The sequence below is a fragment of the Phacochoerus africanus genome, chromosome 7, assembly GCF_016906955.1.
Source record: "Phacochoerus africanus isolate WHEZ1 chromosome 7, ROS_Pafr_v1, whole genome shotgun sequence".
Lineage (NCBI taxonomy): Eukaryota > Metazoa > Chordata > Mammalia > Artiodactyla > Suidae > Phacochoerus > Phacochoerus africanus.
The window spans coordinates 76,436,637-76,449,051 of NC_062550.1; the positions used below are offsets into that span (position 1 = coordinate 76,436,637).

The window sequence follows — 12,415 nt, forward strand, 5'->3', positions numbered from 1 at the left end:
AGTGGTTGAATCACCACAGCACCTGCATTTGTATGGCTCATAAGATCTCTAATATTCTATCTTTATTTGTTAGTATTCTTAAATAATCGAATCCTGTTGGTTCCTTTAAGAGCAATTAAAATCTTAGTCCCCATTCCAGAATCCAGATTTGATAGTGTCATTTTCAGTTCTGGTATATTTAACCATTTATATAGGTTCATTCATTGAACTTAGCCAGAAACACTGGGCTCCACTGTCATTAACCGTCCATGTTAACTGCATGCTCTGATCGATCTGTTACACCCACATGTAAGGGCCAAAGCAGAAGCAATGATCATCTTACTATGGTGGAAAAAAAATTATTTTCCAGCACCCAGTATCCTTTGTTTGTTTCGTTTGTTTGTTTGGGAGCTAGAAAGGTGGGTGATAAGGGGTAGGCTTTTCCTTTGAGCAGCAAAAGCAAAGCAAAGTAGAACAAACAAACAAAAAACCCTCTGAGATTTATACATACTGTCCCTAGTTGGCCAATAAACTGTCCCATGGTTTCAGTGTGACACTTTTGATCAGCTTTGCACAGCATCGGGGCTAGTGCTTTTCCACTGTTCTCCAGCCCCACACACTGAGAGAATCCAACATGTTCACATCAGGAGCAGTGGCTCTCTAGCAGAGAGATTTTCAATCATATTTCCCATTTCAACCACTGGTCTAACCGAATCTAGGAGAAGATAGTAGCAGGTGGTGCAAAATGTTCCTGCAGGTTTGCGGGTTGAAAAAACTCCACAGGTAATTTTGATACTCTTTCTGGAGCCAGATATAATCCCTTACCCTTCTCTCATCTCTATCCCTTAAAATATTAATGTGTTTTAATGGCATTGCTTATTGAATAAATATTTATTGAATATCACATTAAAAAACAATCTGAAAATTAATATGGCTGCAAGAAAACCATTGTTTAAATGGTTTATTTTTAGCTAGACTTAGGTATTAGAGGCAGTTTTTAGAGAAAAATCAACAGGAGCCAGGCTTTAGTGTATTTTCTTTCATCGTTTTTCCTGTAGGCCTCTTTGCTTAATTATGTGCATATACTTCTGTTTACTACCTTTTCACTAGGACTACTTCATCAAAAATCATTTCCATATTATAATAAAGGTATTAAGTAAAAAATCAGAATCAGAATTTAATAACTATTTTTATGATTAGGAAGGATGCAAGTTTATTGTGGAAAGTTGGGAAAAACAAAGGAGAAAATTAAAATTACCCATGATCTCAGCCCCCAAAGAGAAATAAAAATGAACCTGTTGATGTGCTCATTGAGTTGCCGTCTGTGCTGGGTCGCGTGGGGAGATACCAGGATTCACCAGCCACATTACCCGGCAGTGTTTCTCAGGCTGTCATTCAGGATCCCCTCCAGCCAAGGACACTGTATCAAGCTTTACTTTCTAAAATCTGTGCGTTAGAAACAGCAGGTGTGTTGGTTGTGCTTCCTCAAACTCCACAGACCCAGATTCTAGTGACTTTCTCTATAGCCTCCCCCTCCCCCTTCCATTTGAGAATTACAGGTCTCATTGGAAAATAAGAATCAAGCCCCCAAACAGAAAAATAAGGGAACTTCTGATTGGGACCTCTCTTATTGTTCTGACTCCATGACTTAAACTGTGTGATGCTGGGTGGATTATTACCTCCCTGAAATTTGTGTCAGAGATATCAGTAGTCATTACTTAATCATCTGCAATATGGCTTGTGAAGATTAAACTGGGAAATGCATGTAAAGTTCCTTGCAGGGCTTCTTGGAAACTATTAAGTGACTTCTTCATTCCAGCACCCGGTTTGGGCGCTATTATTTATTTTATGTCATTAGTATCTCAGAACAACTATGACCTAGAACAAGCATGTGAATTTCTACATATAAGTTGAATGTTCCAAGCCTCACCATTCTAGGAGTGTAGGTGAGATCACGGTCAGCCACATTAACGCCTAAATCAGGACACTTCCAGCAGCCCCCATTAACAGAGCCCCTCAACCACCCTTCGCAATTTCCCTAGCTCTTCCGAGTTTGAAAGGTAATTCATGTTCTGCTGCCCTAGCTGCCTTTGAGACTTTCTGTGGAAATAGATATCCAGCCCCCCTGTGGAGGCTGTGCTAATGAACACCCAGGATGCTTGTGCCAACACCCAGGTTGGCTGGCAGAGAAGAGAGACAGGAGGGCCGGGATCTGCCCTCACTCTGTGATGAGCGAGGTCACTGGGGCCTGGGTTCTCAGTGTTTGTGGCCACAGTCTTACAGCCTCACCTACATACACAAACCGCTTGCTCCAGAGCTGCTCAAAACCAGCTACTGCCCCTCCAGTGCCCACATCTGCTATCTTTCCCCAACAACTTGCCACAAATCTCTTTCCTCCTCCTTCCACCCGAACAAAAATCCACAGCTATCCATACAGACGCACCCATGAATAACCAGCCCATTGATTCCACCATCAGCTAGGCTTTCAATTCGTATGTATATATGAATGACACACTGGTTCATTCAGAGAAGAAAACTGAGGCTGAAAGTAATTAATTACTAAGTCTACCTAAAGGTAAAAGCAAATGCATCTCACCTGCAAGCCTGCTGTTCATGTGCAGTAGAGTCTGCCCCCTGCTTTTTTAGGCCGATGGTCACCCTACCCTTTTCTGCCAAAGGAGCCACTCGGTGGCTGCTGCTTGTCCCAGGCTGGTCTCTCCTGTTGCTTCCCAGCTGCTGGCAGCTGTGCAGCGTGGCTTTGGACTGTGCTTCTGCACGTCCTCAGGCATTTACTCTGCCTCCTGGGCTTGCAGCCGCCCCGCTCTCGCCTGTTGGGCAGCTGCCGCCCGGGTGCCTGCTGTTCCACATCTTGGGCAAATCCCACCTGGGGCCAGAGGTGGAGAGAACATCATTTCAGCACCAGGGCCTTGGCTGCAGTCCAGGGACTCACTGGTGGTCTTGCCATTCCACTCCAGACTTCCTGTGGCTCAGAGGGGATTGTGAGGAGGCTGCTGGATGCCCAGACCTGTGTGGATGCCATCAGTTTCTTTAGATGTGTCACTGGAGCAAAATCAGATACAGTGTTGACACTGCATTGTCATTTCATGTCCCATTATGTGGGCTGACTAAATAGATTCCATTTTTTTTATTCCATCTATCAATAAATATTCAGATTGCTTGCTGCCAAAAACTGAGTTATGATTATCAGCTTTATAACTTAAATATTCAGGAAAAGCTTTTTTTTTAATCTAGGGTGTTGTGGGAATGGAGCGTATCAGTTAGGCAAAAATAAAAATGCCATTCGTGCTGCCTTGAAGTGTCCCCTTATCACTCCTTGCCTTCTTTGCAGTGCCCAATAACCAGGTACCTGGTCAGAAGGGAGCAAGGCTAATTTCCAGCTGACTCCAGGCTATCCTGTAGTCAGAGGCAAGCAGATGTCAACAGTAAGAGGATTGAGTCAGGATAGCTTTGAAAGACTGAATGTGTGAAAATTGTGTTAAGTTGGAAGTGACAACACAAGGGAGAAATCTCAGCTCTCCACTTGAATGACAATCTATGAATTAAAATTCAAAAGAGTATATAAGTAAAGTTCATTAGAATAAATAAGCCTGTAACTATACAAGTGTCAAGAAGAGATCACACCAAAAATTTAGCAACAGTTATTGCTAGGTGATGTAATTTTATATAAATAATTTTATATATATGCCAGATTCTTAACCCATGCTGAATCCTTGACCCATTGTGCGGAGCCAGGGATCGAACCTGCATCCCAACGCTCACAAGACCCCGCCGATCCCGTTGCACCACAATGGGAACTCCATAAGTATATGTCATTTTTAATTTTCTTCTTTTTTGCATTTTCTAGCATTCTGCTATTTTATGTGTGTGTGTGTGTGTGTATGTATAAATTCTGTTATATATATTCTGAAAAAAAGAATGATTATAATTAAAACTTTTATAAGTTTTAATAATCATATACCCCCAAAACATTTAAAGATAAAGAATCCTCTTCACTTTTCAGCATGTTTCTAAGATTTTTTTTACATACTGGAAAATATAATACAGTCAAAGCAAAACAAACAAAAACCTTCACATGCACCTTTTAAAAATAAAGTGTCTTCTGTTTCTGTCACAAATGCTGTGCTATGCAGAAAACAATAAATTGCCCTCCAGTGTTTGAGGTATCCCTCTGCTGTCTTACTCAGTTCAGTTGGTCATCAGAAAGCCATGTGCCTGGACCACATCGCCTCCATAGCACAGAAGAGCCTTCACTGAGGGATGGTTTAGTGTTGTACTCTCAGCTTCTAACCTTAGAGTCATTTCAACATTATTTCTAGGTCCAATCGTAATACTTTAATTTAAAATACTACCCACACTTCTTATTCTTTACACACATACCTACACAAAACTCTCTTTTGTGACATTTTCCCCATGAAACAGTTTGTTTACATAGATGATATTGTGTTTCTCTTCTTATGGCAAAATGAAAATGACTGAATCCAAATCTACTTTGCCTTAGTTCCTAAAAATTCGGGACAAATTCCCTCTTGATTTAGTAATCTGAATATTCACCTAATTAATAGCATCTACTCCTTTGCTTTGTCTATTTGCTTGTTTCGGTTTTGGTTATTTTTAGATGGAGTCTAATCTATCTTAATCACTGTATTTTAAATAAATAGGCTATCTCATATTTTCTTAGAAAATAAATATATAAGAAGACAGTGATCACATAACGATTAATAAATTAAAGGTTAATAAATGTGACATATTACCTTTAATTTCCTTGAACAGAGATAGTCTAATCATCAAGAACATTTTAGAATTAATTATAATTTTCTAATTTGAATAATTATATTGGGATTGCTGGTTGGAAAGCTTACAATTTTATTTTCATGTTGTGTGGATGGATATGGTTATAAACCAATGAAACCACCTCTTCATCTTGCAAGAGAATCCAAATTTATATATTTAAAACTGGTTCTTCACAACACACTTCATGAGTTGGTCTACCAGTGCTGCTGTTTACCAAAAACTTTTGTAACTAAACTCTGAGGATTGTCTGTTGGGCAATTTTAGACTCATATGAGAAATGTGCTCCAAATTTATAGCTGAAGCTCATTTTATAAAATAAATGCATTTGTGAAATGTGTAATGTTAATTTTGAAAATTTAAACTCTGAGTTAATTAGGAATATTTGTTTAAAGGAATCTGGGAGTTCCTGTCATGGCTCAGTGGTTAACGAATCTGACTAGGAACCATGAGGTTGCGGGTTCAATCCCTGGCCTTGCTCAGTGGGTTAAGGCTCTGGCATTGCTGTGAGCTGTGGTGTAGGTTGCAGGCTCGGCTCGGATCCCGTGTTGCTGTGGCTCTGGCGTAGTCGGCGGCTACAGCTCGGATTAGACCCCTAGCCTGGGAACCTCCACGTGCCGCAGGAAGCGGCCCTAGAAAAGGCAAAAAGACAAAAAATAAATAAATGCATAAAGGAATCTGGAGTCTGACCACTTTCTTTTTTTGTAAATTTTGAAAAAAAGGTTGTTTTTTTAAAATCTTGAATCTACTATATTGCTAAAATAATGAAAAACATGGCAAAAGGCAAATAAGGCCAATCCAGTAAAAAATATGTCTCCCCATTCTGCTGTCTGAGTAGCAATGAAGGTGGCTAGATTAGTGGTTATATTACTTTTGTTTAGGACTTTCTGGACCTTATCAAATATTGCATTTCCTTTAAGCCCAGCAGAATAAAGCACTCTCTTTTACCCTCAAGGTTTGCATCTCAGTTGCAGCCTTAAATTGACAGGAGTTAGACAATGCTGGGACAATCTTCTGTGGATAGAATATGCCCTAAAAAGGAATCACCTAAATAAAATAATTCCTCATTGTGATTGGAATGAAAGATCAAAGTCAATTTTTAGAATACAAATATTTTCGCGTCTTAGTGTTATGTGAAAATATTGATCCCATTCTTGAAATTTACATAAGACCTTTAGTTGAGTTTGATAGGTATCTAAAAAAGCATATGATAAAAGAACAATAAAATAGAATAAAGTCTAAAAGCAGTGAAGCTATTGAAATTGAATGCTCCTAAGGTAAACAGAAGATGAAAAAGTAATATTTTTTTGCCAGATGAAGAGATAGGTCTTCTTATTGTATTGTTCAGGCAAATAAAAGCAAGAAATAGTCATAACCAAGCTTTAGAAAAGATAAATTTTCATACAAATTGAAATGATAATATACTTTAAATCAGTCATAAAATTATTTGTTATCCAAAAAATGTCACAGATGCAGCAACAAGTACTATAGTTTAAACATTTAATTTTCTCTTTTCTAGTAGTGAATTATAAAATGTCTGAACATTGTCTGTACATTTTTATAGTGATACACATTAGTTTTATTAATCAATCTGGCTAGAAAATTTCTCATAGAGATGTGGTTTATATCAATTTTCCAAAATTTTAAAGATATTGCAGTAAATGACAAGTTAACCTGGGCTATTACATTATAACATTCTTAATCTCAAACAAAAAGTATGTTATAAAGACATTATCCAAAAATTTAGTTGTATGGCTTTTTACATAAGACAAAAACTGCTTAGGTTTATTTCTTTTGAATTTTAGGCATTTAGCTATTTTAGGTATCCATATCTCTGTAATTAAACTTCCACAAATTATTTATTTATAAGAATACACTTTCAGTAATACACGAAAAATAATTTTTTTGTTGCAGCTAATGTTTTTAAAACGATGTCATAACATACTATGACATAGGAAGATTGTCTAAATAAAAGTTGTCTTTAAATAAAAGTGACCTAACTCTTTTCTTCTTTTATTCCTCTGTATGGGATTTTGCAAGTATCAGCAAGTTCTTATGTATTTCCTTAATCATCATATTATTTATATCTCACTTTACACATATACTTTATTAAAAAAACTATGCAAATTTATATGCAAAACAGGTTTTTGAAAATCAGGCCACATTTTAAATTCAGGAAAGAGGTTACTGTTTTAATCAGTAGTTGTTCAGCTTGTTGGGCTGCTGAAATGACTGGATGTTTTAATGCGTTTTTGTGAAACATGAAATAACAAATTTTAAAAATTATATGAAGAAGTTATTTTAATGGAGTAATAATGTATCTGTTTACTACATATCAGAAAGATGATATTATTTTCCGTTGTAGACACAGATTCCTATGATCCAGCTACCAGTTTTCATAGATGCAACCGTCAGGAATAACTGGTTTAAAGCAATTTTAGAGTAAATAGTCCTATAAATCCAAACACATAGTCACCTTCTGGATCTGTCATTTCCAATATGGTAGTCACTAGCTACAGATAGCTGTTTGAGTAATTAAAATAGTACAAGTCTGTATTGAGATTCTGTGGATTTCATTTTTTTTGTCTTTTTGCTATTTCTTTGGGCCGCTCCCGCGGCATATGGAGGTTCCTAGGCTAGGGGTCGAATCAGAGCTGTAGCCACCGGCCTACGCCAGAGCCACAGCAATGCGGGATCCAAGCCGCGTCTGCAACCTACACCACAGCTCACGGCAATGCCGGATCGTTAACCCACTGAGCAGGGGCAGGGACCGAACCCGTAACCTCATGGTTCCTAGTCAGATTCGTTAACCACTGCGCCACGATGGGAACTCCATTGATTACATGTTGATATGACAATATTCTTAGTTAAATATGTTGTTAGAATTAACTTCAACATGTTATTTTTTTAATGTAGGAACTAGAAAATTTAACATTTGAAATTACTCAATGTGGCACTCATCTATGCTCTGTGATTTCTACTAGACAGCACTGGGCTAGGTTCTCATCTCTAGCGTATCTATTTTATAAATTATATAGCAGAGAAAATATCTTTCTTCAAAGTGAGGATTGGCTGTGAGGATATACTTTAGTAATATTTGTGAAATAATTTTTCAAGTATCGTAGCATTATCATTACTTCTTTTGCTTTGTTATATAGTAATCTTAAAAATAAACATTTAAGTGCAAGGTTAATATTTAATCTTAAAACTGAATATATGCCACATCATTATATGATGACTCAGTGGCATTTGAATCCTTAAAGAATTAGAAAATATTACATTAGAAATTAACATTCCTTGTAAATTGGTACAACCACTGTGGAGAACAGTATGAAGATTCCTCCGAAAACTCAATATAGAGCTACCATAGGATCCAGCAATCCCATTCCTGGGCATATATCTGGACAAAACTATAATTCAAAAAGATTCATGTACCCCTATGTTCATAGCAGTACTATTCACAGTAAGCAAGGCATGGAAATGACTTAAATGTTCATCAACAGATGAATGGATTAAGATGTGGTACATATATACAATGGAGTACTACTTAGCCATAAAAAGAACAAAATAATGTCACTTGCAGCAACATGAATGCACCTAGAGATTATCATACTAAGTCAGTCAGAAAGAAAAAGACAAATACAATATGATATCACTTATATGTGAACTCTAAAATATAGTTCAAACGAACCTATCTACAAAACAGAAACAGACTCACAGACGTAGCGAACAGACTTGTGGTTGTGGAGAAGGAGTGGGATGGATGGGGAGTTTGGGGTTAGTAGATGAATACTATTATATTTAGAATGGATAAGCAATGAGGTTCTACTCTATAGCAGGAACTATACCCAGTCTCTTAGGAAGGAAAATATATTAAGAAAGCGAGTGTGTGTGTGTGTGTATGTGTGTGTATATATGTGTATATATCACTTTGCTGTACAACAGAAATTGGTACAACATTATAAATTAACTATAATAAATTTAAAAAGGAAATTAACATTCCTGTGAGAGTTGTTTGTACCAATGTGTTTAGCATGGTGTGGTTTGGAGATTTTTCTGAAAAGGGAAGAAACAAAAATCTGTTTGCATCAATGATGGTAATATTTTTATGCATGTTATCTTCTCTAACTGAAACCCATGTAATAATTTTAAAAGTGTATAGCAATGAGTCTCTGAGGAAATAAGATGAGATGGGCCATACTAGGGAAGAGGAGACCAGGACTTGGTAACTGGTCTCCACAAACTCCTGCCAATAGGGAGAAGGTTGACTGCTATGGTGGGCCAGAGAGGAGAGAGACCCCTTCTAGAGAAATCAGGTAAGGTTAGCCGATGAACAATCCTCAAGTCTCCAAGTTTAGAGTTTCTGTCAAAGATCACTTGCTAGAGAGTCTAACCTTTGATCTATCTCACTTAATGTTATTTTTGGAGTTTAGGTATTGTGACAAAATAGCCAAGCAATCCAAAGAGCAACTGTTATCATTGCTAATAATGGGACATAGACTATGATAAGAAATAAGTAGTTTTAAAGTGTATGTGTCTTAGAGACATTGAATATAATAAATCTATTATCAGATAAATTGCAAAAGTTGCCTAAGATAATTCTCTTGGGGATGTTTTTGAAGTTTTAGTTTCATGGATAAATATTCTTTTCCACCAGTGATTTTCAATTTTTGACCCTGACCAACAGAAATAATACATTTACATCACAACTTACACATGCTGTTTACCTAGCCATATTTTGCCATTCTTACAGCTGGTGGACGTTGATATTTTCTGTCTAGTCTCTTCAATTTCATTTTCTGGTTATGATCCACTAAATTGACCTCACAACCATAACTCACAACCATTAATTTGAAACACCCCTCAATTTGAAAAAATATATATATATTGTTTGTGTAGATGTCAGACAACTGGAGTAATAAGGTCAGGCTGGAAGATTGAGCAGCAAAGGATTAGAAAGCAAGTGGAAGGTTCAGGATCAACACACTCCATCCACAGCAAGGGCAAGGGTATCAGAAGGTTCTGAGCACCAAACATCTGTGATTAGAGGCAAGTGTAATTCCAGCGCTGTTCTCTTTTACCCAGTATATTTTCCTCTGTGAAAGCAAAACAACCCTAACTAGATGCACCAGGTAAGTCAATATTCCTCCCTGCCTAGAGTTGCAAAATGAAGATGCAGCGAATTCCTCACAAAGTCAGACTATAATTGAAATTTTTAAAGAACGAGAATACAATATCATTTGCTAAAATGAATGGCAGTATATAATATACAATTTGGGATATTCAGGTACTCATAACATACGTGGACTAATCATTTTAATGTTTTAATTAAATTCTGAATATGAGAGAGAAAATGAAAACAAACAAGACCGAATGATGTATTATTTGGTCCTGAATGTCTGAATTGAATTATTTATCTTCCCATCTTTTCAATCAGTTTCTCTCCAAGGGAATATGGTCATTTACAATTTCTATTTCCCTTGAAGGTTCAATCCCACTTTATTTTTATTTTCCCTGCTCTCCTTCTATTAAGGAGAAGGCCTTTTCTCCATTCCAATTTCAGTACATATTCTGCTTTGCTAAATTGGGTGGTAGGTCCAGTATTGCTTTTGCATCCCTCAGACCATTTAAAAATCCCTCTCTGTTCCAGGCATCCTTTCTTTTCTTCACCTGGTAGTGATTGTCAGGAAGCTTGCACACATCCGGCCAGCTTGTTTCTTAAGAGACTTTCCTCTTGCAGTTAATCCATGGAGCCAAAGCCCAGGCCCCTCTCTGCACTTTTGATGTTCTTTGCTAAAGCTTTTACCTCTGTACCTAAGATACTCAAACAGTGGCACATTTGTTGAAATTTAAAGGGCAACGCTTATCACTGATAGAGTGTGCTCCCTGATTTCTGCTGCTTTAATTTTGGGGAAGTGGTTGTAGCTGTGAACATCAATCAAACTGAAAGGTCTGTTCAGTTTGAATAAAACCTTTCTTCAGCTTGTGAGGAAGAAGGGTAAACAGTGAACAGTCTGTAATTTCTTAGTCCCCATCCTTGAACCAGTGGATAAGGCCAGGGGCTTAAGGTTGAAATGGCCACTATCCCTTTTAGCTACCTATTGGTACAGAGCTCAAAATCTTTTTAGTAACTGTGACCTTTCAGTTGTATCATTTTTGAAAATCACATGGTGTATGATGAGATATAAAATAATGTTTAACCGCTCTGTGTGTGTATGTGTGTATTCACATATACATATATGAATATATAATGCTAATAAACATATATGCTTATATGATACCTTACGTATCCTTCTTTATACATAGTTATGCATTCAAATGTATTTGTTTAAGCTTACTGAGCTAATGAAAATGTATTTTATTTTGTATCTATGAAGGTCATGGTTGATATTAACAAAACTATACTATACGAGTCAGATATGAAAAAAATCTGGTAAATATGATTATGACTCCAAACTGCATTTAATCTGGCTCAGAGGACAGGAAGAGGGTTTATCCCCCTGTTTTGCTATGCATTTTAAAAGAACAGTGGAAAGTAATCTAAAGCAAAATCTAATTTCCCATTATAAACATAGTCGTTTTTCATCTTTTATCAGAGCCACTAGTATTGTGTAAAATGCAGAATAAGATTGCTTTGTATTACTGACATTTGATGTGTGTACTACCTGAAATACATTTGATATATAAATATATTCGATATATACATGCATCATTTAAAAATACAGAACTACAGGTTTGGAGAGTTTGTTATAAAACAGCTCAACTTTGTTGAAAACGTTAATTGTCAAATTTCTGCTTATACCTGTCTGGATCTCTTCTCAAAAAGCAGCGGCCAAGATGTTTCTAAGAGCCCACCCCCATAGGCCTTCACTGGTGGACCTAGAATTTCCGTAGAGCTATCTTCCCTCCAGCGAAGGGTCAAAGGTATTTGGGTCTCAAAGCAAGCATAGCTTATGAGTCTTATGAGACCCAGGAAGATAGGAAACCACCATGGGGAGCATTTAGGTAGAACCAAGTGGGTTTTATTTTGTGACTAGGATGAAGCTCTTCTGCCTTGTTACTGTACTTAGCCAGGAGGTAAAGACTTGGAGTATTATTATCAAAGTGCTCCAGGGAGCAGCATCCACGGTATGTTCACTAACGGGTGCATCTTGAACAAATTTAGACACCGTAAAGCAGAATGGAACCAACCTCATGCACTTGAGATGATGTTTCCCTTTAGACATTGGGCTTGTTCCTCTCCTCCATGTCATCGTTCATGTTCATCTCAAGTCAATATAGGTAATCGACTTCATATTCTTGATAGCATCCTCTGCTAGGTATTTGGAGTACAACTTGATGTTCATTCATTTGGGAGGCAGCGGAGATGGGAACCTTCCCTGAAGCAATTCTCATTGCCAGTGTTCTGCATACTCATTCTCCCAAAGTAGCAGGACGATATTTAAATAAGAAATGTGTTTTCAGTGTGCTTTCCCTTCGCTAAAGCCGATGCTAATACCAACACATTCTGTGCTAATACTTCACGTAGGCTAATACGCTAATAAGTTTTTTCCACTTTATGCTTTTTAAAAGGGAAAGTTCATCAAAGAGTGTATATTTGTTAGAGCCTGTGTTTACAAATCCCATG

At 37.2% G+C, this 12,415-nt stretch overlaps 1 protein-coding gene across 1 annotated transcript in view; it reads left to right on the forward strand.

Annotated features, from left to right (window-relative positions):
- PDZRN4 (PDZ domain containing ring finger 4) overlaps positions 1 to 12,415 on the forward strand; it is a 363,814-nt gene that overhangs the window by 105,491 nt on the left and 245,908 nt on the right. The window lies entirely within an intron of this gene.